At 40.3% G+C, this 24,476-nt stretch overlaps 1 protein-coding gene across 1 annotated transcript in view; it reads right to left on the bottom strand.

Annotated features, from left to right (window-relative positions):
- Positions 1 to 24,476, bottom strand: part of LOC111866332 (glutamate receptor 1-like) — a gene marked incomplete at its 3' end in the record, with an annotated part of 272,087 nt that overhangs the window by 209,586 nt on the left and 38,025 nt on the right. The window lies entirely within an intron of this gene.

The raw sequence follows: 24,476 nt of genomic DNA, 5'->3' as shown, positions 1-24,476 counted from the left end.
TAATAATAATAATAATAATAATAATAATAATAATAATAACATATCTGAAAACACAGTACAGCTACAAACAAGCAACTCAAATTCGCTCTACAGTACTACAAGATTAAAACAGTTTTTATAATGACCACAGAACGGTCCGTTGAATTAAAACGTGAACTGAAAAAAATTAATGCAAGAATGTGATTTGTTGTAGGTTATCTGATTGATGAGAAATCCATTACTGATGGGAATAAATAGAAATGTAACTTACAACGAAATTATTTTTGCGAAGTATAAACTTTATAGGTACTGCATAACAAACGGCGATATGATTAATGAATTTCAGGCTATAACATCTCTCTCAGAATCAACTTATGGGCACTGCATCACTAATAAAGGAAATATCAGGAAAGAGAACATATGTAATTATTTCTACATATTACGCAAAGCACTTTTATGCGCAGGAAATAACGATGCCGACCATATCGGCGAGGAAATTAACATCCTTGTTGGACAAATTAAAAGAAGTATAGACTCCATTCTATAAAGGCCTTCTGCAAAGGCACATTTCCCGTTGGAAGTTCCAAGTCATTACTAACATATATTCGTGACCTACTACGTAATTTACTTTCATGAAACGTGTTAACGCCCAACGACTTCTTGTTATTGTAACCCGAAATTGCGTAATTTCAGAGTATTTTTTCACGGGTACAAGCCTTTTCATATATACTGTCAAGTATGTGAGTGACCGATTGGCAATTGGGTTTATTGGTCACTTAAAAATTGTAAATACAAGTAACTATAATGCTATCGCTAATTCATGCACTCGTGCTCTCACTACAGCACATACTAAGTCTTCTCAGTTTGTTTTCACTAGCCGTCTCTTGGTAACGGATCCTAACAATGTCCTCTGCTTACGTCCTTCCCGGCTAGCGAATATCACATAACTAACTTCCCAGGCTGGCGGCCATCTCACACCATCTTCCTACGCTTCTGATTGACTGCAATTCAACTAACTACAGCCTCAAATTTTTCCATTTATAACATCTCGGCACGGACCGCACAGAAAACACTACCCCTCTTTGTTATAGTTCAATCGTTGCCGCGATAATATATTTGTTTACGAAGCCGTTACGAGTAACAGCTCTTACATATTTGCTATCTCGCGGCCGTTGTCCAGCAACTGTTCTACATGCTACAACACAAAATAATAATAATAATAATAATTTAAAGACCAATGATAGCAGAGATTCTTTGTCCTTACAGAGAAATTACGTCCGATATGAAGTACCTAGACCGCAAGTTCCATGTCACTGCTGTAGAATATTTACCCATGCATCTGTAGGTAATAGTAACTGCTCGTTGCAGGTTAAAGTTGTATTAACATTTCTTAATTTATTTTTATCGCAGTAAGAGCTCTCTAGTAGAGAGAGTTTTCACGCATATTCAGCATCTTGATTAGTTATTTTTATTCCCGCTAGTCCGCACTTAAATGCATTTATAAAGAACTATCTCGTGGTTTATTAAAATTTCTGATAAACCATTCCATTATAAAGTGCTTGAATAGACTGGAAATATTTCTTCAGAGATTGTAATTCTCGCTTGCAAGCATCATAGAAATGCTAACAAGCACATTTCCTCTCCCCATACATGCAGTAATGCAATTTCAGAAGAGTGAATATTCTAAGAATAAATTTAAAACATTTGTTCCTTAACTCTGCGATTTGTGTTATGAGGCTGTCAGTATCTTGTATTCAATGGTAGAATGTTTGATGAATGATGAAATTTTGAAGGATTTGGAAGGAAATGGGTCTGGTATAATGGAAACACTGTCCCAGTATTTAGGCCGCGCCATAGCTCAGGCGGTTAGTTGCTGGTTTCCCATCGCAGGGACCCGGGTTGGAGCATGGGTCTGGTCAAGTGGGATTTGTGGTGGACAAAGTGGCGTTGGGGCAGGTTTTCTCCAAGTACTTCGGTTTTCCCTGCCAATCTTCATTCCACCAGTTGCTCCACAATCACCCTCACCTATCATCTGGGGCTGGTACAATAGGCCACAAGTGGCCGCAGTACAACGGACTTAGTCCAACCCCACTAAGAATAATAATAAAAAAATGAAACCAGTATTTCTTGTTGGGACCAAGGGAAATTACGAGAAACCTCAGGTAGGGTGGGCGGTATAGCGAGTCAAATTCAAACAGAGCTAACTTACTGGCTGCACGGAGCTAAGTCCTTCTTGAGAAACCACCAGTTGCTCAGCCAGTCAAGAATTTTATAATAACCACTTTAATATAAAACGATGGGAACAAATTTTTGGTTTTCTTGGGAGAAGAAATCAGAATTAACTCACTTTCCATCCCTGCAACCTTAGGGCAACATATCAGCGTAGTAAGGAAGCCGGCAGTCGATACATCTGCGCTATGTCACGTAAGGACGAGCAATAAATTTCAACAACACACGTCCTTGTTGATAAAAATTCCAAGTCAAGGGTAAGGTAGCAATTCTGCGGTAACTCTCAATAGCAACATAGATTCATCACCGTCACCACGATGACCTTGTCTGAAAAGAAATCAATTCAGTTCCCATAATCCTCTCTCTTTCACTGAATGTCCTTTTTCCGCCCCTGAATATATTGCTCTGTCACATTACTGCCTTGATACATAGCGTTCCTTCCACGTGTTCCTTCGGGGAGACCACGGCTGTATGTTTACATAAGGAGAAAAATATTAGGGTCAAAGTTGCGAGTTAACTGTGGTTTTTCTGTAGTTTGACCTCTTGTATTTGCGCTTATGTATCAGTAATTTCCGTTATTCCAACGCTGTAAAGAGTGAATATAAGTTATTTACTGCAAGAACTGGTCAAAAAGCATTATTCTTAACAAGAATAACTTTACTACAGTCAGTGCAGGTATAAGATTTCATCCTGGAAGTTTCGTGTTAGTAGCTTCATGTCCGGATTATTTTAGTCAAATTCACTTTAATGCAAAATTACGTTTTTTGGAACGTAACCGATTCTTTCCCTACTTCGTATTTTGGTGAAATATGGTGAATTTCGAACAAATTTCTTAATGGCATGATTAGGCCTATGTAAACAACACAAATATTTGCAATGTGTTAAAATTCTTTTTTATAATTTTTATTGTTTTATTTTCAGACCCATAATTCATGATCGACGTGCGTGAACATATTGTTGTACGAATATGTGGCATGAAAGGATGAGATTTAGTGATGTTAGGGAAAGATTTTCAAGAAGATTTCTTAAACCCGGTGCTATAAGCACCACAATTGGTAAACTGGTGAATGAATTTAGAAGAACTTGATCTGCTCATGAGAAAAATAGGCGCGACATCCAAATGACAATATGTGAAGCCATTGCATCTTTTTGTCAAATGTTGGAAAATGATCATAATTTATCAATTAGGTATGCATCCGATAAACTGAACATACCCACAAGAACAGATCACAGAACCTTGTATTAGACTCTGAAGAAGAAGCCTTACCACATTCAAAAGCTGCATGATTTCCATGAAGAAGATTATCCAAGACCAACAGCAATGTGTGCAGAATTGGTTGATCAAATCCCAAATGAAAGTTTAATGGACCACCTTTTCAAGTGATGAGGCGACTTTTCGCATCTGTGTCAAATTCAACCGACACAACTGTCGTGTCTGGGCTAATGAAAACCGACCGAGTTCACTTAATGCGAAAGAGGCTCGCCCGAAGTGAATGTGTGGCTTGAAATGACGAAATCAAAGCTTATGGGCCTTATTTTCTTGCAGAAGCCACGGTCACAGGAACTGTGTTGCCTTGATATGATCCAGCAGTTTCTTGAACACCATATTTTGCAGGATGATATCGGCTGGATGGGGCACCATACCATTATGCTCGAACTGCCCAGAAATACCTCAACAATTTTTTTCTCCTAATCGGTGAATTGACCGTGGAGGAACTGGACGTTGAGCGGCGCACTCCAGATTTAACCCAATTAGACATTTTTTCAGGGATCTCATAAAATCAAAGGTGTATCGCAGAAACTTTAATGTCTGCCAGATCTTCGAGATCGCATTATGGGGGCAGTTCCGAATATTTTTCTCCTCTCCCCTTGCTCCCACTTTGAAGCTTAGGGCTCGTTTCTCAGTTTAATGATCATTTTACAGACGGTAGGACTATTTTGACGAGTGATCAGCTCGTCGCAAGGCCTCTACCTAAACACAGGACAACACAAACGCAGAATAAATGCATACACATACCAAATATCCATGCCTTAGACCGCTCGGCTACCGTGATCGGTAGTTCCGAAAATAGCCCCCTGAAATACTTGTAAATATGTTCTGAAATGTAGCAGAACGACTTGTAATTAGCAGGGATAATGATGGGACACACGTGGAAAGTAATAAATAAAGTTTCCAGATGTGTTTTTACTTTTTTCGATTTAATATTCTATCTTGTATTAATATATTTAGCCATGTCATTAAGAAATGTATTTGAAATTCGCCCTGTTTCACAAAAGTACGCAGGGACGTTTATGAAAACCTTAGGGTACACATAAAAATATCATAAAACACCGCCAGAACTTTACCATAAACATTATACGTTTATCATTTCTTCACACAAGTTAATTGAAGGCGGTGTACGGGATTAACGGCAATCAAACACGCAGGTACAGTTTTATACTGTGTCATATTTGGTCATTCGTTTTATGTACAGGCAAATATAAAACATACATACAGATGTGCGTTTAGGTTGATGTGGATCTATTCAGTGACCAATTAGTTTGTTCTTGGTCACTTAACGATGCTTTATGAAGTTTCTAGGTTATGTGCCGTCGAAAATTAGGATTATCTGTGAAAAATAAATTGAAAATGATGTTGAAGATTCCGGGCTGAGATTGGAACCCGGGAACTCCCGAATACGAGCTAGATTTCCTGCGACTTCATCGCGAAGGTCTATTATTTCATTGCTAAATGCATACTGAGAGTTCTTTGAATGAGCTAGACTGAATGAAACTAGAGGAAACTTGAAGAAATATGGGAATAGCAGAGATCTTGCTTCAAGATGCCACTCTGTTAAATCACACTTTGAAGTATCAAGGAAAGACGCATTCCTTATTCATTGCTACGTGATTCTGAATTTACTCCCATTTCATTAATATTTCCCATTAAAACCTACCTATACATTTATGTATATTTTCCTGGTTCTAAGAACACTCATTTCCATGACTGACGTAGTTCATTGTATGCCCATAAGCGCGTGCAATCTTGATCTATTTTCAAAATGGCACTTGCAGCTGGTGTTGAATTATACTGCCTGCAAGCCAAAGTCCAAAACCCCACTAATCCAGACTGTATGCGCCTTGTTTGTTCACTTAAGTTCTATATTCTTAGTCTTAACACATTGTAGGGAGCTTCCGTGAAAACGTATTAAAAGTTGCTAATGTTTTGATGCATTTTAGAGCTTATAAATATTATACTTTTCATATTTCAATAAAAATAATTCAATTTAATTATTTATTATTTATGTGATGAGCCAATAGCCATAAGGCCAATGACAGACACAGCACAGTGTAGATAAAAAGGTAGTTACATACCGGACAAACATAAAGTCAAAGACTAATTAAAGGTAAACACTGGAGGAAAAACGTATTAATGTATATAAGGAAACAAACAAAATAATTAAATTCAATTCCTGTTTATTTGCGTGCAAACTTAAGAGCACAGTGGCCAATTACAAAGTTAGCACGAGTATACAGAAATACATAAAAATAATTAAAGAGTAAAATACAAAATATGACAGTCTATATGATAGCAATAAATTAATAACAATTCCAAGAAAAATGGAAGTTACCTTTAACAGGCGTGAAAAATAAAATAATTACATTTCCAATAGTTATGCCATTTATGGCGAGAAAGGACAATACACGTACATACACTCATAGAAGTNTTCCTCGTCCTAATAGCCGGTTTGAATCAGCACTGGTAAAAGACAAATGAAACACGCAATTAACAGTTAAAATTTTAAAACACATACAAGTAATGTACTCACATTAAGACTTAGAAAAACTTCGCGTAGCCTCAGACAACTGACATATTTCAGCATAATATTGGCATAATGAATTAAATATTATTACTATAAAACTTCGGAGAATCGGTCCAAGAATAGTCGGAGAACCTTACAAAAACCACGAAAATTTCTTCATGCTTCATTTTTAAGAACCAAACATAAACTTTCATGTTATTAAGAAAATAATCATGGTGTGAATTTAATCCTTCTGTCGAAACTTACATGACAAAAGAGCCCGAAAGCATTTACGAAATAAATGGCGGTAAATTTAGTAAATATAAAGTCAATAGACAGGATAATTAACCTGCTAAGCAATTCATAGCAGGAAGGAGACCACTGGGAAGACCAAGACGTAAGTGGTTGAACAATACTAAAATGTATCTTAGAGAGATAGGATGGGATGGTATGGATTGTATTGATCTGGCTCAGGATAGGGACTAGTGGAGGGATCTTGTGAACATGGTAATGAACCTTGGGGTTCCATAAAATGCTGGGAAATTCTTGAGTAGCTGCAAAACTAGCAGCTTCTCGAGAAGGGCTCAGCTCCATGAGTGAGTGAGCAATTCATAGTTCGCGTCAAGTAATGGGAAGTCTTTGAAACTATTTAACATAATTTCCGTATTAAAGGTCCTGAAAGTTTAATCAGAGCACTTAATGTTAGTCCATTTTTAATTCAGTACTAAGGATAGCTGTAAAACAAGCCTGGAAGTGTTTAATTTCAAAATTTACCAGTCGCCTGATAGTTAAACTCTAAAGCACCTAGTATAATACGGGTTTAATTTCCAGCGTTAATATTCTCATATTACTGAAACAACCTGCTTATTTACACTGTGCGTAGTATTTAATAAATTAATTAATTTGAGCGCATAACTGACGAATTATTAAAGACTCTAAAAAAAGTGCGACAGGGTTTTCAACTGCACTAGGGAAAGATTCGTTTGGTGGAAACAAGTGTATATAATTACGTATGTTGCACCTTTTCCGAAAGTGAATTAAAATATTGTACACTCCTAAGTTTGAATTATTATCACGACAAATATTTTAAGGGTAAGATTCTGATGTAAGTCAAGTTTTTTAAATGAGTTAAGCGTATAGGCTTGAATTGAAAATGTGACAAAGAACTCAAAAGCAGGAGATGTGATTCCTCAGACACTGGAACCTGAAACCAAAACCACGGGGAAGAGCCATTCTGAAAACCTTAATAATCGCTCAGCTAATCAAGAAATATCTCGTCATGTATGAGAGTCGAAGGATCATTGCGTTTTCAGAAGAAACCCGCCATTTGAACCTCTGGTACTATAGAGAAATGTGTTCAGCTTCATGGCCCAGCTCCTTTGCTCCCTGGCACCAAGTCCCTGGTCCTGGTGGATGGAATAAATTAACCTCACAATATTTCCAAATGTGGTAGTAAAGTCAAGGCGAATGAGATAGACAGTGCATGTAGCACGATTGTGGGACAAGAGGAATGCTTATAGGATAGTGGTAGGAAAGCCAAAAGGAAAGAGACCACTAGGAAGACCAAGACGTAGGTGGGTGAACAATATTAAAATGGATCTTAGAGAGATAGGATGGGATGGTATGGATTGTATTGATCTGGGCCAGGATAGGGACAAGTGGAGGGCTCTTGTGAACAAGGTAATGAACCTTCGGGTTCCATAAACTGCTGAAAGATTCTTGAGTAGCTGCACAATTGGAGCCTTCTCAAGAAAGGTTCAGCTACATAAAGTTAGTTAGTTGGTAGTGAAGGGAGGAATTCGTGTTTCTGCCGGAAATTAACAGTTGCGAATTACGGTATATAGCTGAAAGAAGAAATTAGGTTTAGTGCCACCTCGAAACAAGCCCCCCCCCCTCAGATTGTATCGTGCGAAGTTGTGTAATGCTATGGTACCTGATATCCCGGGGCAGGGCAACAGCCTGTTGGTACAGTAGCGCGGTAATTGATGCATCATTAAACGGGAGCTATTTCAGGGAAACAAAATTGTAACGAAGCATACCAGCAGATGACGCTCGCCTTATTTCGACCCGGGCTGTGTTTGGAGGGGTTGCTCCTGAGGAAGGGAACCCTCCACTGTGTTCAGCTGGAGCTGAAACGATACACCTCTCGAACGGAGACTGCTGCTCTGCTTTTAGGTCCACTGCCTATATAGCACAGGCAAAGGTAAAGTTGTCCCCGTGCCTAAGTAAGTAGTAAGCCATGATGATATATGGGAAAATGTATGTATAGATCCACGTTTACTTGGCCTCGGCACTAGTTGTAGGTGGTTGGTCAGCTTCACGTCTCGGCCGCTTTAACCCAGGGGAAAGAGCCCCCGTTATACATTGGATAGGAGACTGGACGATGCGGAGAAGAGAAAATTCTTGCCAGTTCCGGGACTCGAACTCCGACCCTCGATCTCCCAGCCCGTAGCCAGTTGCTATACCGACTGCAATATCCCGGCTCTTGTATATGGCATAGGCTTATATATTGTCACATGTCTACGTGACTATAGACGGGGCTTGGTTTGGAGGTTGGATTTATTTACGATTTATTCACTTAGAACTCGTAACTACAAGTAATTAAAACGCCATCGCTAATCTCCACACTTTTATACAAGTCACTACAGCACACGCTAAGAGTCGTTCCCTAGCAGCGGCTTCTGACAGTGGGGATTCTTCAACTGCACCGGCTAAGTCGTCGCTTCACAGAATCTCTTACAACTCTCACCCTCTCTGAAATCTTGCTCTAATTGTTCTCCTTATCACATCTCTACACAAACTGCGTAGAAAACACCGTTCATTTTTGTACTAAAATTGTTTCCGTAAGAACATGCTTGCTTGCGAAGGCATTACTCAATAACGGCTGTGTATACTTGCATATTAAGAATCTGTTGCGTAGTAGCGGATAATGTTTCGTTGTTTAATTTAAGGTCGTTACCTAGTAACGAGCCTACACGCTACAATATTAAACGCGTCCTGGTGTACTTCACTTTTATACATGTTAAGATGTATGCGTTGAAACTGCTTAGGTTTTATTAACGTCGAATTTTAGGAATGATCAATACGCAAGAGTTTGGAAGTTGTTGTGGCCTATTTAAAGTTATTGCGGCCTATTTTAAGTTATTGTGTCTGCATCTGTATAGGCCTAAATGAAGAGCATAAATTGAGGGCAAATAAGAACAAGGTACTGAGGAGAATATTTGGCCCTAAGTAGGAGCAGTTAACAGGAGGCTGGAAGACATTCTGTAATGATGAGTAAAAACATGAGGTTCATAATTTGTGCTCCACCAGATATTATAAGGATGATCAAATCGCTGAGATTAGGATAGGCGGGGCGTGTAGCAAGTGCAGGAAAGCTGAGAAATACATTAAAAACTTCTGTTAGCAGATTAGAAACCGCTTTTGTGGTCATCAATAAATTGACGGACAATATGAAATGGACCTCAAAGAAACTGGTTGTGAGGGTGTGGACTGGAATCATCTCCTGTAGGACAGGCGCTAGTGTCCTTCTGTCTTGCAAATATGAATATGGTACTGAACCGTCTGGATCCATAAAAGGCCGGGAACTTCTTGACAAGCTGAGCGACTATTAGCTTCCCAGGAAGGATTCTGCTGCATGAAGTTGATTAGGTATCAATGTTTGCACTGAGAACCACCACGCGAAATATCAGCCCAATTAGCTGGCCTCCAGAGGAGAACTGAGTCTGGACTCTGCATAATTACGAGCATCGCTGAAACGCCGATTCCGCGGGAAGTGAGAACTAGGATGTAAGTGATATGTCTGTCATAGTCCCGATAAGCGAAGTGACTCTAAGAGCAGACAAATACGTGAAGCATGGACTACAAGAAGCTCAACAAGAGGATACGAGACAAATGCGGAAGATGTGCTGGAAGTTCAAAGGGAAGAGGAAATTGTGAAGAATAGCAGATATGCTACACAGGTAATAAAAAGAAGGAGAAGACGTTCTTGTCTGTCGGAGATGGGCAGAAATTTTTGGCTTTCACTGACGATCTACGTCCAAACGAGAATCATATAAACACACACACATACACACTATAAAGTAAACGGTCACCAACTTCCATTGTGATCTAATGATCTGACTTTCACCAGTTTCCTAGTTCTCAGGCACCCTGCGAAACGTAAAATAATTGTATTCAAAATCACCTAACCACCATTTTCTTTAATCACTCTGAGGTTCTCTTTCAACTTGCATACAAATAACTATGCCAGATATTTATGGCTTCCCATGACTCAGAAAGTTCGTAGTCTAAAGACTTCCAACATTCTCGTATAGTGTATAGCCTAATGTGGTGGCCGTACCAACGCTAAGAAGGTGAATCGCCGATATCTCACCTCGGCGACTTGGGTTCAGTCCCAAGTCATTTCACGCGAGACTTGTGATGGGCAAAGTGACACTGTTGAAGGCTTCCTCCAAAAGTTTGGTTTCCCCTACCAATTCCGAATCTACAAAACTCTCCATTTTTTTATATCTATCATGGAAGGCTGTTATAGTGGGCCATTCTCTCTCTCTCAACCCACCCTAAGAATACAAATATATCCTAATTTGAGTCTTTTTCCTTGCGGTTATAAGAATACATTAACGGAGACACAAAGTTGAGAAGTTTGTGACATTGGTGTAGTATCACATTATAAGGATTCGATTTGAATAATGACGATTGTAAAATTAAAAATATGCAGAGTGACCCAAAAGTCAGTTAACCTAAGGGGAATGTTGACATTGAAACCTAGTCCAGCTGTAGAACTGTGTCACAGCGTTGTGAGTTGTGTATTGAAGAAGGGGAACCTCATTTTGGAATATTCTTGTGAATTCAGTTAGTAATAGAGACAATTCTAACGTGTTTTAGAGTACATTTTACTAATATATTTAGGCTACCATTTATATACGAGAAGTTCATTTCATACGACGACGCGAAACCCGCTGTCCGGCTGTGGTTCCGCGCTCAACCGGCCGAATTCTGCAACAGCGGCATTTCCAAACTAGCGGTGCGATGGGACAAATGCCTGAACCAGGGTGGTGACTATGTGGAAAAATAGTCAAAGGTACCTAGAACACTGCCTGTATTTTGATTTCCCTGTATGTGTATTATTGTGGCTGAAAAAAATAGGAGCAAAGACTTTTCGATTTGCGTTCGTAAAACGTACGACGTTTCGGAGTCTAGCTCCGTCTCCTTCAACTCTCAAGTGAAAGTGAATCATATTCCGTCTGACCAGCTAGAAAAAAAGCTTCTCTTTATAAATTGTACGAATATGTATATGAATATATGTTCTTTCCTAGGCATGCTGAGAGTGGACAATGTCAAAGAAAATTCCTTGCGCTCTGATCAACATAATTTGCAGCAAATCAAACCCGTGTTCTATTTTTCTGCCAGCGGTAGTAACTAGCGGTTTCATTTTGCGAAAATCTTCATCACTTGAACCGAAAAACTCGTTCAACTTCAGTAAGAAGCCTGAACCACCTACTGCGCAACGTGTAGCTGTACCTTAAAAAGAGCAAAACACCACAACAAAATTAAATTACAATAATTTATTTTATTCCATAGGTATTCAATTTTAAATATAATTCGTATGAGAATTCTGGGAAATTGTTTCCAAGTCCTTGGAAATGTCCTTATTTGCAGCAGATGCCGTTTCGGTGCTGTGTTACTGAAGCGAATCCTATGCATTTGTGTGTGAATAGCCTGCTGTAGCATGCTGGTTCTGCTTTATTACATAACTGGTTCTCAAGTGCACAAGCCTTTCGCTGCGAAAATAAGAAGACGGGAGATGGGGCGAGTAGCAGCATAAAGCGAAATAATCAGAACGCAATTAGCAGTAGATGGTGGCGCGCGCTTGGCTAGCTTCAGCTGGAGTTCACGCCTGACTCCAGAAATGTTACCGGCAGCTTCGGGTCGCTTGCGTTAATGGACATTACAAGATAACTTTTAGGTTCTTGTGCCGCAGGCAGAAGAGAGGTCTTTCAGATAACAGGAGCATTCAGTGTAAACAGATGGAAGGCATGAAATATACAAAAGTTAAATTAACTATAAACAGGAGTTTCATAAATTATACTCTTCGCTAAATATTATTACTAGTAGAGAAACAAGATATGGAGGTGTTGACTTTATTTAACTGACCTTTGGGTTCCATAAAAGGCAGAAGACTTAGTCTCTTCAAGGTCTTAAAAAATCTCACATCGATGAATTAATTTGTACGTAGATACTTGGAAGTTTCCTCTACGTCATACCATGAAGTAGAAATGTATGAAGGCAAATGAATATATTTTAAATAAGCCTATATCTCGCTAAATGCCGGTCACTGTAGTCGAGCAGTCTAAGGCATGCACTGTCTTTGCTCGCTCGGAAGCCGGGATCGTGGGTTCGAATCACACTCAGGACATGGATGTTCAGTGTTTGTGTGTGTACGTTTTTCTATGTTTGTGTACAGTGTACAGTTTACTAGCTGATCCTTCCGATGTTTCGGGAGCACAATGCATACGTATCTACTTACATCGCCCAAAATGACATTAATATAAAGTAACAGAATTTTATGGAAATCAACAATATAGTTAGTTGCTCACATTTTTTGCTAATTTTAAAAAAATGACGTTTATTTTCGGACAATTGAAAATTAAATATCACAGAAACTTTAATAGACATGTGGGGTATGCCCCGTCTCTTTTCCTTCTAAGTTCAGTCTAATGGAAAATGTTTTATTCCGCTATGACGAATGGTTCTCGAGCAGTAAGAAAAGCTGTTCTTTCTGAGATATCTAAAATTTCGGTGAGGGGACGAGAGGTTCCGCTGTCTACAACCGCCCCAAGGCGCTTCTCTACCATGATGCGAAATTTGGTTGAAATAGATTCAACTGTGTGGAAATATATGAAGAAAAAGCATACACACTTCTCCTCATAGACATAACAGACGAAAACAATTCGAGATCTTTATTTTTTATATTTCGATTCGAGTGTTTCAAATGTTTAAACGAAGCCAAATTTAACGGTCTATTAATTTCCTGTGGAAAAATAATTATGTTTTGAAGCATTTTCTTAGTGACAGCTGGTTCAATTTACGCAAAGTACGAATACTGAGCATGAATCTCCCGTCAATATATTGGCGTAAAACTGCATGAGAGATCATCATGGCCGTGATATGTCTTCTGATATGTGACGCCATGCAGTCTGGTACAAATTTACTGACGTTACTTGCTTGGCTGACTCTCTGGTCCTCGAGATGAAAGCTGTATGTTCCTCCAAACGCTGGTAAATTTCTACCAGCCTACACGACGTCACATCCCAGAACATAGTACTCTTCTTACTCCGTGGCCTGTAGTCCGCAAGAGAACTATACCGACCGAGTGACCGCCGCTTTTCGGCGAAGTTAGTGACAACTTTAGCGGATAGAGGATGTCACGTGGTCGGCGCAACGGATCCCCAAGGCCGTAATTTTCGGTTTTTTAGACCGGAGCCGCTATTTTCTTAAAATAGCTTCTCAGTTATCCTCACGAGGCTGAGTGGATCCCGTTCCAGACCCACTACTTCTCAGAAAATCTGGTAGCGCCGGGAATCGAACCCGGGCCTCTGGATCTGTAGCCAGGAACTCTGACCACTAGACCACAGAGGCGGTACTCTCCTTCCCCCCCCCGGCACTACAGCCCCAGTGGGCCTAGGCCTACCTCCATGAACTTCTCCGTTCACTTCGGTTTTTCTAGATCTTACACATACGGTAGGACTCCTTGGGCGGGTGATCAGCTCCTCGCACCTGTACACAAACGCAGAAAAACGCGCACACACACACACTAAACATCCATGCCCTGAGTGGGATTCGAACCCACGATCCCGGTTTCCAAGCGAGCGAAGACAGTACATGCCTTAGACCGCTCGGCTACCGTGACCGGCAGTACTCTCCTTACTAGAATAAAATTTTCCGAGCTGTGGAGTCAATATATCTTATTAATATCACTTTCCTCCAAAAATTATGATTTTTAAATTCAGGATGATTCTTTGGGTACTGCGACAGTGTCTGTCTGACTTGAAGATAAGGGCCCCTACGATACAGAGTACACTTACGACTAGACCAATGTTAATTGCGACTTGCAGATCAGCTCTTTAAATCTCTGTTAATTTTGAACTAGAGAACATCCGTGTAGCAAGAAACTCTTGTAGCATCATATGAGCACCATTGTCCCTTAAGTGCATAAAAAGGAAAAAATGTAAAAGGGATTTTAAATTTATACATTCCTTCGAGGGCTTGTTACTGGCTTCGCATGAAATGGATGAAGGGAAGTTATCCTCTCATAAGTCACTATAATAATTGAGTAATTTTTACGGCGGTGGATAATCAAATGTGAAAGTTGGGATAGACTGTGATAGATCGTTTCTTGATAATCCGTTTAAAATTGAGGATTTATTAGAAAGGGCAGACTTACTGACACTCACGCACAAACATGGCGGTACAGTAAGTTATCATTACTTATAAAACAAGGAAAGCGATTTAAAATTTATTATGAACAGGATTACCCAACGTGTCATATCATAATTATTTCTATTTACTGCAATGTTTGTATATTTATGTGTCGGCTTTCTATCCAATCCCTTGAAGCAGCATTCTCGGCCGCTCCAGTATGCATGGATCTAGACAAATTTACTGAGCACATGGTTTCATCAGAACTTAGCAGTCACTCAGCTAATCATTGAGTCATTTGTCTCAAACGATTAAGCTTATGGTTTGTATTCTAGAGGCACACAGTTCGAAATTCGTACTGACTGTCTGGCCGAGTTCTTGCATATTCTCCCCACTCCAGACAAATGCCAGAATAGTACCGCCATAATATTATATTTGAGCATCCTGTTGCATTGAGTTGCCACTTACAATCTATTGTTTCCGTCGGTAATGCAATAATTAATCGTTTCATTATAGACTAAAACAATAGACTAAGTGATAGTACCGTTATTTATGCTATGACCCTTTCCTTCCAGATCTTTTGTAAGTAATTTAGTCACTAGTCATCTTCCCATTCTACTCATACACCGTGTAGCCTTAGCTACTGACAGCATCGTTATATGCGACTTAAATAAATACGAATTCGGCTTATCAAATTACTGTCTTGTCCCTTTCGGCTGCGTAAGGTTGAACAAGGACTCTTGAGCCGGTGTACGAGAACCAGCTGAAAGAACTGGCCAGTTTTAATCTTCCAGTGCAATAAAATATAACCTAACACTGTCATAGCTCGGGATGTTATGCCTTGGCTTCCCACCGCTGCTGCCCGGGTTCAATCCTACGTAAAATTATGAGGTCATGTGAGATTTTTAGTGTTAAAAATGGCACTGAGACATGCTTTCCGCAAGTGCGGCGGTTTACCCTACTAATTCTCATTCCACCAAGTGCTCCATGTTCATTGATCGTCCTGTCATTGGCGATATGCAGGCTTGGTATTGCTATCGTAGTCAAATAGCAAACTTAAAACGAAAGGCTAAGCATAATTTGCGATGAGACATAAATTAAGCCGCAAGAAACGGACGGATAAACATTATCGTAAGAAATACCCGAGTTCCACGTTTCAGATTTACTTAGGCCTAACGCAGTACAGACGTGTGCTTGAAGTCAGCCTAACCTCAGCCCTAAATCCAGTTGTAGAGTAACATATTGAAGGATTTACGTTTGCCACGCCCATATATTTCCCGGTCTCTGGCGGTCCCCAGCCTAGCCTCTGTAATGCATTTAGTTGCCATGGAGACAAAACAACTTCACTTCTAACAGATGAGCTCAGCTTTCCGCTCTGATAGACCAGCTCCCTCGCTCACATCCATATTAAGGCATGTAGAAAAATAAAAATAAGAATTATAATTAGGTTGATATATATATATATATATAGAAGTATTTTACAAGAGCAAGAAAAATATTACAATCAAGACTATAAAATGAATTGTCACAGAACTTTTAAAACCAAATAACACTTCAAATTTACAGACTTACAAGAAGTGTCCATGTGCTCAACTCAAAGCCTAAAAGGCGTCAGGAGAAGAAGCTTTCAAGTTATTAGAGTTAGTCACACGTTGTACAACACGTGTCAAGATAAGTCTCGAAATATCTTACTCGTAATATATTAGTTGACATTTAGAAGTTCATCTTAAATTTGTTCCTGGTTACTTTTCGGTAAAGAGTACCTCTTTCACGATAGATTATAAATAGTACAATTTTAATATAATATAATCTGTAAGATTTGAGGTTTTCACAGCGGTGACTATGACGAATTCCGTCTGTGAAGAATATAGTCTGCAGTATGCAGCCATCTGCTCGCGCTGGTTCCTCGCTCGCGGATTCTTCTACCCTGAAGATGGAGGCGATATGTTCCTCCGAATCGTCGATTCACACAAGATATACACGGCGCCACATCCAAGAAGACGACATTCTTCATAATAGAATCTGCTTCAGACCAAAACCTGGTCTAAACTGAATGTTTCCTTCTCTTAGAATTTACCGTAAAGCAACATGAAACCACAAGCAACACATGGAAGCTCTCCAACGCGAAAGCGGGTAGCACGAACAAAATTTCTGACGAAATATACTAATGTATTTGTAAGTGTGCGGCTTCTTAATTCTTCAGTTTAAGCTTCCTCTCAACATCTACCTAAGTAAGCTGGCTCGCCGTACGTGTGAGAATGGGCTTATGCCCCCCAGTTTACATGGATAGCACGTGAATATGAAGAAGGCATCCTCATCTCACCAAGTACCATAAATAACAGTTAATGGGCAGCCTGGTATTTCCTTGCTAATTCTAAAGCCATTACTACATACACTTCCCTTACAATAATCCTCATATGCTTATTTATTCATTTAGTTGGAGCCGTGACGTCAGAGCGGAGACTCGAGATGGATCTGGATACAGAAGCGAAACTGATTGTAACTACAGAAAGAGGAAACGTGTTGCAGTGAAACATGACGTGACAGAATTTATAGATAGACTTAGAAATATGAAAATCTTGAATGGAAGAATTAGCTAAGAAGGAGTGGCTCATTAACAAAGGTAGACTGACATGAAAATTAAGGAAAATTTAAAATTAAATGCCACTGACGCCATGGCTTTGGTGTATGAAGTATGAGTTCTATGCCAATATCCTAGCCAATTTTATGGCAAAATGAGAATGAAATGGCTGAAAATTGTAGAAAGTCTTAAAGTTGAACAAAGGGAGCAAAACAAAATGTAGGTTACTAGGAGGTATACATGAATAATGGTTGGAAAGTGATTGCTTATACAGCCTTAGTCGAGGTTAACAATTTAATCGTAACTTATTCTGAATCACCCAAGTTGTTTTTTTTTTGTCTGTGTCCTTTAATTAGACTTTTGTTGTGAATTTCGTAAATGCTATATGTCGCATATATTTGAATTAACCTAAAATAAGTGTGAACGATACACGTTATGAAACTGTTAATAATTTTATTGCAATCCTCTGCTGGTTTATCTCCTTCAGGTCTGAGTGTTCTCCTCGGCACCTTTTTCTCAAACATTAACAATTCTCACTTGACAGAGAATCCATGTATGAAGCCAAATTAAGGAAGCTGCAAACAAGTAAAATGCAAAGGCGTGTTGCTTTTCTTCGATTCAGACGTCTGAAACAGCCAGGAATAACGGACAGACCTTAATTCCCATATAATTGCCAGACAAACAGTGAGACACTTGTAAGGCACGTGTACTATAGGACTTCTGTGATCCTGGGATTATTTGTCTTCTGAATTTCTGAACAGAAAACCACATTAAGCTACTCGTTCTGTCCTCAGGTGAAAAAATAATTTGGAGGAAAAAGGTCTAATCCCAACCGCTGGACACCCTCAGTCAGTCACACAATATAGTATATAAGCATTTTGGATCAGGTCTTGTCAGCAGGAGATAAATGTTCTCAAAGCTGAGGAGGGACACATGAAAACCTAAGTCTAAGACAGAAAAGGAAGTCAAAGACATCGAACAAAACAAAAACGAAACCCGGAAACGTCGATTCCATCCTTACTTGTACTCATTGACACCCAGCCTTGCAGCTCATCACGATATCAGAAGACTCTCTCTCTCTCTGAAGTGCTTCTTCAATGGCCCATAATATTGCCATGCACAATGTCTTGGTTGAATGCGAGTGGGCAAGACTTATCCAGTAAACTTCAGGGACATTCTTGTTGAAAGCGCTTTGGAAAACATATTCTACAGTTCCTGTACCACGCAACAGCGAAGAAGGCATATCGCTGTCATGCCTGAATGAAGCAGTCCCAATGAAGCGCCCTGACGCAAATGCTGAACTCTTAATTTGTTCTCCGTGGGAATGTAACAATAATGTATCATTGAAAGAAATGCCTCAGTCATCCTTGTAATTGAGGTTAGAACTAAAGGATTTGACTCTCAAACTTATCCTGTTTAACATCATTTTTGAAAATATAAATACAATCATAAGGCACCCTCGGATATTATTTATTGACCACCTTTTTAGTGGCACAGTTACTATTACCGTCTTGATTGTTTTAAATATCTGATGAGAAGAGGCAAATATAAAACATATATAGACTCTATGCTAATGAAGATTTCTCACATTTATTCAGTTTTTATCACGTTAGAAAAATCATTCTTACTTCTTCCTCTAATGACTGTTGACAAGGCCTATTAGCCGTTACGTTATGCATTTGACATATAGTTTAGTGACGACATAGCATTGTGATTAAAGACTTAAGACACGTAACATTAATAATAATCCTACTTGATTCTAGGCTAAGTTGGCCTAAGTTGATAGGTCAACACGGCGTGCTACTGGGCAAATCCGACCCTACTGAGTGCTCAAGCCTCCTTTTTTGAAAGCATGAATCAGAAACAGCGTGCTCCCTCGAGTGCTGCTAAGTCTGCGTGGGCTCTGTAATGTGTTGTACACAAAGGGTGGCAATTGCAATAACCGGACCGACTCTACAGGGCTGATGTTGGCACGAGCCTCCAGCACCATGCTCACCGTTACAGATCTGGGCTGATCAAAGGGCTGTTTGGGATTCTCTTTACTTGTACCTCATGTAGGCCTACATTGCTTAATTAGATAAAATATATTCCTTGATTATTAAGAGTCATAGAACACAATAAACAGAATTATAGAGACAGATTACTATACTGTAGAGTCTGAGGTTCTCACAGACGTGTTTATGCAGAATTCTCTCTTATGGACGCCAAGTAATACGTTGAAAACCAACCGATCTTCCTGAGGAACATTTTATCTCCATCAGTAAAACTTTCTGCCTACTCCATTCGTTTTTTTTTATGGATTACACAACCCCCAAAATGGAAACGACATGTTCCTCTGAAACATCGATTGAGTTTGAACGGAATGCAATGTCTTTTATCTTAGAAGATATAACTTTTCAAAATATTATATTGTGTATTGAGTTATTCATGAACTCGCACAATTAACTCTTACGATCAAGGGTTTCGAACCTCTAGAAATAAACAATATTAAAATAAATTTGCTTTAACTCTACATATAAATCTCAGGGAACACGCAGCTCTTTGCTTTATTCGGGCTATGCAAAACTCAGATAAACCTTTACCCCGGTTTATAGACTTCCGTCGCTTCATATTGCAGAAAGGCTACTTTTTTCAATTCAGAAACTTATCAAGATCTCCTGTCACCTGAGTTTTAGCTTGTAACATACAATTGCGGTAAAGGACAGTCCGAGTAAAATAATGAAATTTATCAGGTTGGAATTACCCTGCCTAGGTTGCTGCCACATGCTTCATATGTTTTTTCTGTTTTTGTGTCTCCCATATACTCGTATTTCGTATTCTCCTTTACTCCTCTATATGTCACACACATTTGCTTCGAATTTGTCGCGTAGTTTAATCACTTTTGCTTCATGCTTCTCATATACTTGCGCATAATTCCGAATATGTTTCGCCCACTTTACATATTTGTGCTGCATGCTTTCCGTATTCAGGTATGTTCCGTGTATTTTAAATATTTGTGCCGTATAAGCTACTTCCCAATTTTGTGTAGAATACTTCCCATATACTTATCGTATGATTCCCATATTTATGCAGCGCATTTCCCACATATGTGCCGAAAGTTATACATTCAGTTGTAAATGTTACATATCCCGAGGTTTCACTTAGAGACCGTTTTAAGAATGGAATCTTGCAAATGAAATTCGGTACGATTAATTTTATGGGGACGTTACAAAAGCAGTGCTTTAAAGTGTTTGGAGCAGTGTTAAATATTAATACAAAATTCAAAAGAACACTCGTCGAATATTCTTTAATGAGTAAGGGAAAGGAGGAAAAGAGTGAGCATTTCGCAGTTTTTCGACTAGGCTTAGAGTATCTCAGGCAACAAATGAATTTAAAGCACATGACAAGCTTTATCGATCTATTGGCTACAAATGCCAAACATAGTAATTGATTCAAAACGTACGTACTATTTGCAGCAATGTTCTTTTTTTTTCAATAAATGCAGAATGCGCCCTCTTGAACATCTCTGGGGGCGGGAGGGGGGGACACGAGTGCGCGGAGTTCAGTGCAAGAGCGCGCATGCGTCAGATTTAGCAGCGGTCACACAGGAAGCCGCCACCTCCTTCCCAACTGGAACAGTCCTCATGCCACCATTTGAAACAGCTTCCGCACTGCACCCACTCATCCTCGAATGTCTCTCCACATCCCGCACAAGAGGCTGATGGAGTTGTTGAAGTAGACGGCTCGGTTTTCGCCTTGCCGGATTTTTCGACTTCAGACCTTCTGGTCCTTTTTTTTCGTGTTCCTTCAACTCTTTCCGTTGCCGCTCTGCCCTTCCTTTCATTTTACTTGATTTTTCTTTTTGATTACTTTCAGTACACGTTTTGTAGGCAAACTGTCTGACTCCTGAGGTCTTCTCTTGAGTTGTTTGCCTTCCACAGACGCTTCTGGAAGTGGGTTTACTGCTTCTGTTTTAGTGTGAGCAGTGCTTTCTGGCGATAGCTGTATGATCAGGTGTTCGCGGAGAGCCAGGTGTAGGCAGAGCAGGGCCATCGACACGGAGGGGAGAGTCAACATTCAGTGCTCGTCTTCGGTTCCTTCCAGAGGCGCATCAGGCGTCTTTCCTTTGCGAGTGATCTCAGGTGGTTCAAAATCTTCATCGGATAAGATATTTAGCCTGTAAGGGTAAATTCCAGTGGCCGCGAAGTCGTGTTCGGCCTTCTCAGTTGTTGCTGCATGCGCACTCTTAGCAACTTCTGGCGTATTTCATGAAATGGTCCCTAAGTGGCAGCACACTTCAGATCCACAGCTTCTCGCTGTGAAGTTAGAGCCTGCATGAAGCATACTTCGCATTGTCTGATAGTATGCTTTCTTGTAACACTGCACGTTTCAGCGCCAAAGCTATTCTGATACTCTCAGAATATAACAAAGGAAATGGAAAAAAGAAACTGAAATTTACCTCATACATACACGAATTCTTTATAAAGATATGGCACAGTTCCTCATAACAGCAAACCGGCTGTGAAGAGCTACGAATTGACATTCTTCAGCCTCGAACTGCCAGCACCTGCAAAACTGTCCTGAGCAGTCGCACACTCCGCACACTCCGCACACTCCGCACACTCTTAGCGAAATATATCCTGTGTGTTTGGATATATAAATTAAAATATAGTACAAGCAGCTCCTTAACAGTGATCCAGATAGGTAACAGCACTGTAATATAATTCTCCTACATTTCGTGCACATTTCTTTATCTCGCTCAGGAATAAATTATTCGTAAGGAAGTCAATTTAACAATGGCCCTTAATTACTTATTTGACATTAGTTTTATGGAACTGCGAAATAACAGCAACGAAGTTCACTCTCTTCTTTCTTGACGATGTGAGGTTACCTTCCAACAGAATATCACGTGACTATGTGGCAGAACACTCAGGCGAATAGCATGCTGCACACAACCTCTGTTTCAAACTTCTGGATCGCGTAAGTTCGTAGAAGAAACGTGAAAGTTTACCTTACAGGTACTTTATTGAACTGGAACGCACAACTTTGCATACAACTTTTCTGAAATACACTATTCAAAAAAGTACTAAAATGATAAATCATAGGAAGTGAAATAGAAATACTTCACATGAATTCTCTCAATCTTCGGAAAAATTTAACACGGGTATATAGCGGAGAATACACTATTGTTTCCTTAAATGTGTTAACAGAGTTAGGCCTGACAGACTGGACAAAAGGTCAAGCGTTGCGGTCATATAATTGTTAGGAATGAATTTCACTTATTTAAATTCTGAATAATTTCATTAAAATTGTGTACTTCATTTCGCGTAAAATTAATTAAATCCAAAATCCATAGCCTGAGAAATATCATAACAGTTAAGTCGTTTACCCCGAAGTGTAATTCCGACAGTCCTGTTTCCGGCCTAAATGATTCTTTTTCTATTGCTAGTGGGGTGGGACTAAGTCCCTTGCGCTGCGGCCACTTCTGGCCTATAGTACCAGCCCCAGATGATAGGTGAGGGTGACTGTGGAGTAATTGGTGGAATAAAGTTTGGCAGGGGAAACCGAAGTACTCGTAGAAAACCTGCCCCAGCGCCACTTTGTGGATATACAGCAGTACAACGCAAGCAGTAACAGGAGTAAAACACAACACAGAACACGATACGCAAATGTATGTAGGAAGACTGCTCACATAAAAGAGGATTGGCCTAATTCGCGTGTTTGAGTGCGACGTAGGATGAACCCTGAAAAGTTTTATTATTTAGAATTCATCGACATACATGACGAATAGAGATTTTAGTCATTTTAGAATGAAGATATCATGGCATGCAGTACAATAGTTTAACGTGCATAAAGACACCTGAGGATGGCACATTAGTGCTGAAATATTTAGTGTGGAAGTGAAGAATAAGGTGAAAAATTGTATACACTGTAAAACGGTTAGCATAAACCATGGACATATGTGTGCTGGTTGTTCCCACCATGTATATCTTCGGGAAGAGGGTACAAAAACAAACTCGAAACAAATGGGGGTGTCTACAGCATTTACAAATGTGTGTCTGAACTATACTGATCTAGTTAATTCCATTATATGCGTCATACTCATCCTAGGTCGGGCACTACTCGTACTCTCTGGCTTTCTCATTACTCAGTAAGGCTGGTGCAGCTGTTCTGCCGATCTCATGGTGTTGCTAGGTCGGGCCTTACTCGTACTCTCTGGTTATCTGATTACTCAGTAAGGCCGGTGCAGCTGCTCTGCCGATCCCATGGTGTTGCTAGGTCGGGCCCTGCTCATACTCTCTGGATATCTGATTACTCAGTAAGGCCGGTGCAGCTGCTCTGCCGATCCCATGGTTTTGCTAGGTGGTGCCCTGTTCATACTCTCTGGCTATCTGATTACTCAGTAAGGCTGATGCAGCTGCTCTGCCGATCCCATGGTGTTGCTAGCGAGCCCTACTCACACTCTCTGGTTATCTGATTACTCAGTAAGGCTGGCGCAGCTGCTCTGCCGATCCCATGTATTGCTGCAGTGTCGCTATGTGTGCCTTCACAATTGGAATGAGCGCGGTTTCTGCCGTGTAAACTTACATTAATAATCTCAATGTGGCCAAGGGCATAGTGCCCGACGGCACCTCTGGTGCAGCTGCTCTGCCGATCTCATGGGGTTGCTAGGTCGGGCCCTGCTCATACTCTCTGGATATCTGATTACTCAGTAAGGCCGGTGCAGCTGCTCTGCCGATCCCATGGTTTTGCTAGGTGGTGCCCTGCTCACACTCTCTGGCTATCTGATTACTCAGTAAGGCTGGTGCAGCTGCTCTGCCGATCTCATGGTGTTGCTAGGTCGGACCCTACTCACACTCTCTGGCTTTCTCATTACTCAGTAAGGCTGGTGCAGCTGCCCCGCCGATCCCATGTGTTGCTGCAGTGTCGCTATGTGTGCCTTCGCAATTAGGATGAGCGCAGCGTCTGCCGTGTAAACTTCCATTAATAATCTCAATGTGGCCAAGGGCATAGTGCCCGACGGCACCTCCTAAATGCTGTCTATCTATTGGCTCTTGCATATCCCCCACCTAGGGAATGTTATAGCTGACTTCTACTCGTCATATTTTCTCCTCTTGTCCCAGTTCTTACGGTAGCAGTTACTACGTACCCTGCAAGTGCTACATCAGTCTCTCCCGCCGTTACGCAAGTCTCTTCTATATTACTGCTTTTTCTGCTCGCACCCGTCTTTCGATATATCCTTCTTTGGGCCCCGGGGGTTCCAATTTGTCCCCGTTATGGCCCTCAGGGGACAACAGGAGGAATTCATTTAATCGTTCGCTTGGTTTTAGCAAACGTGGATTCCTTTCCTGGAAAGCATAGAAGGTTTACATTTAGATTAATTGTCTACGTACCGCATATGTCAGCGTGCTCCAATACAAAATATTGCTCCATTAAAACAAATGACTGCAAAGTGCCGCACATGTGGGTTGTGCTCCTATGCTTACAAGTAACGGCTATTTAAC

The sequence above is a fragment of the Cryptotermes secundus genome, unplaced genomic scaffold (assembly GCF_002891405.2).
Source record: "Cryptotermes secundus unplaced genomic scaffold, Csec_1.0 scaffold40, whole genome shotgun sequence".
Classification (NCBI taxonomy): Eukaryota; Metazoa; Arthropoda; class Insecta; order Blattodea; family Kalotermitidae; genus Cryptotermes; species Cryptotermes secundus.
The sequence above is the reverse complement of the archived record's forward strand: the minus strand, read 5'-3'. Positions and strand labels throughout refer to the sequence as shown.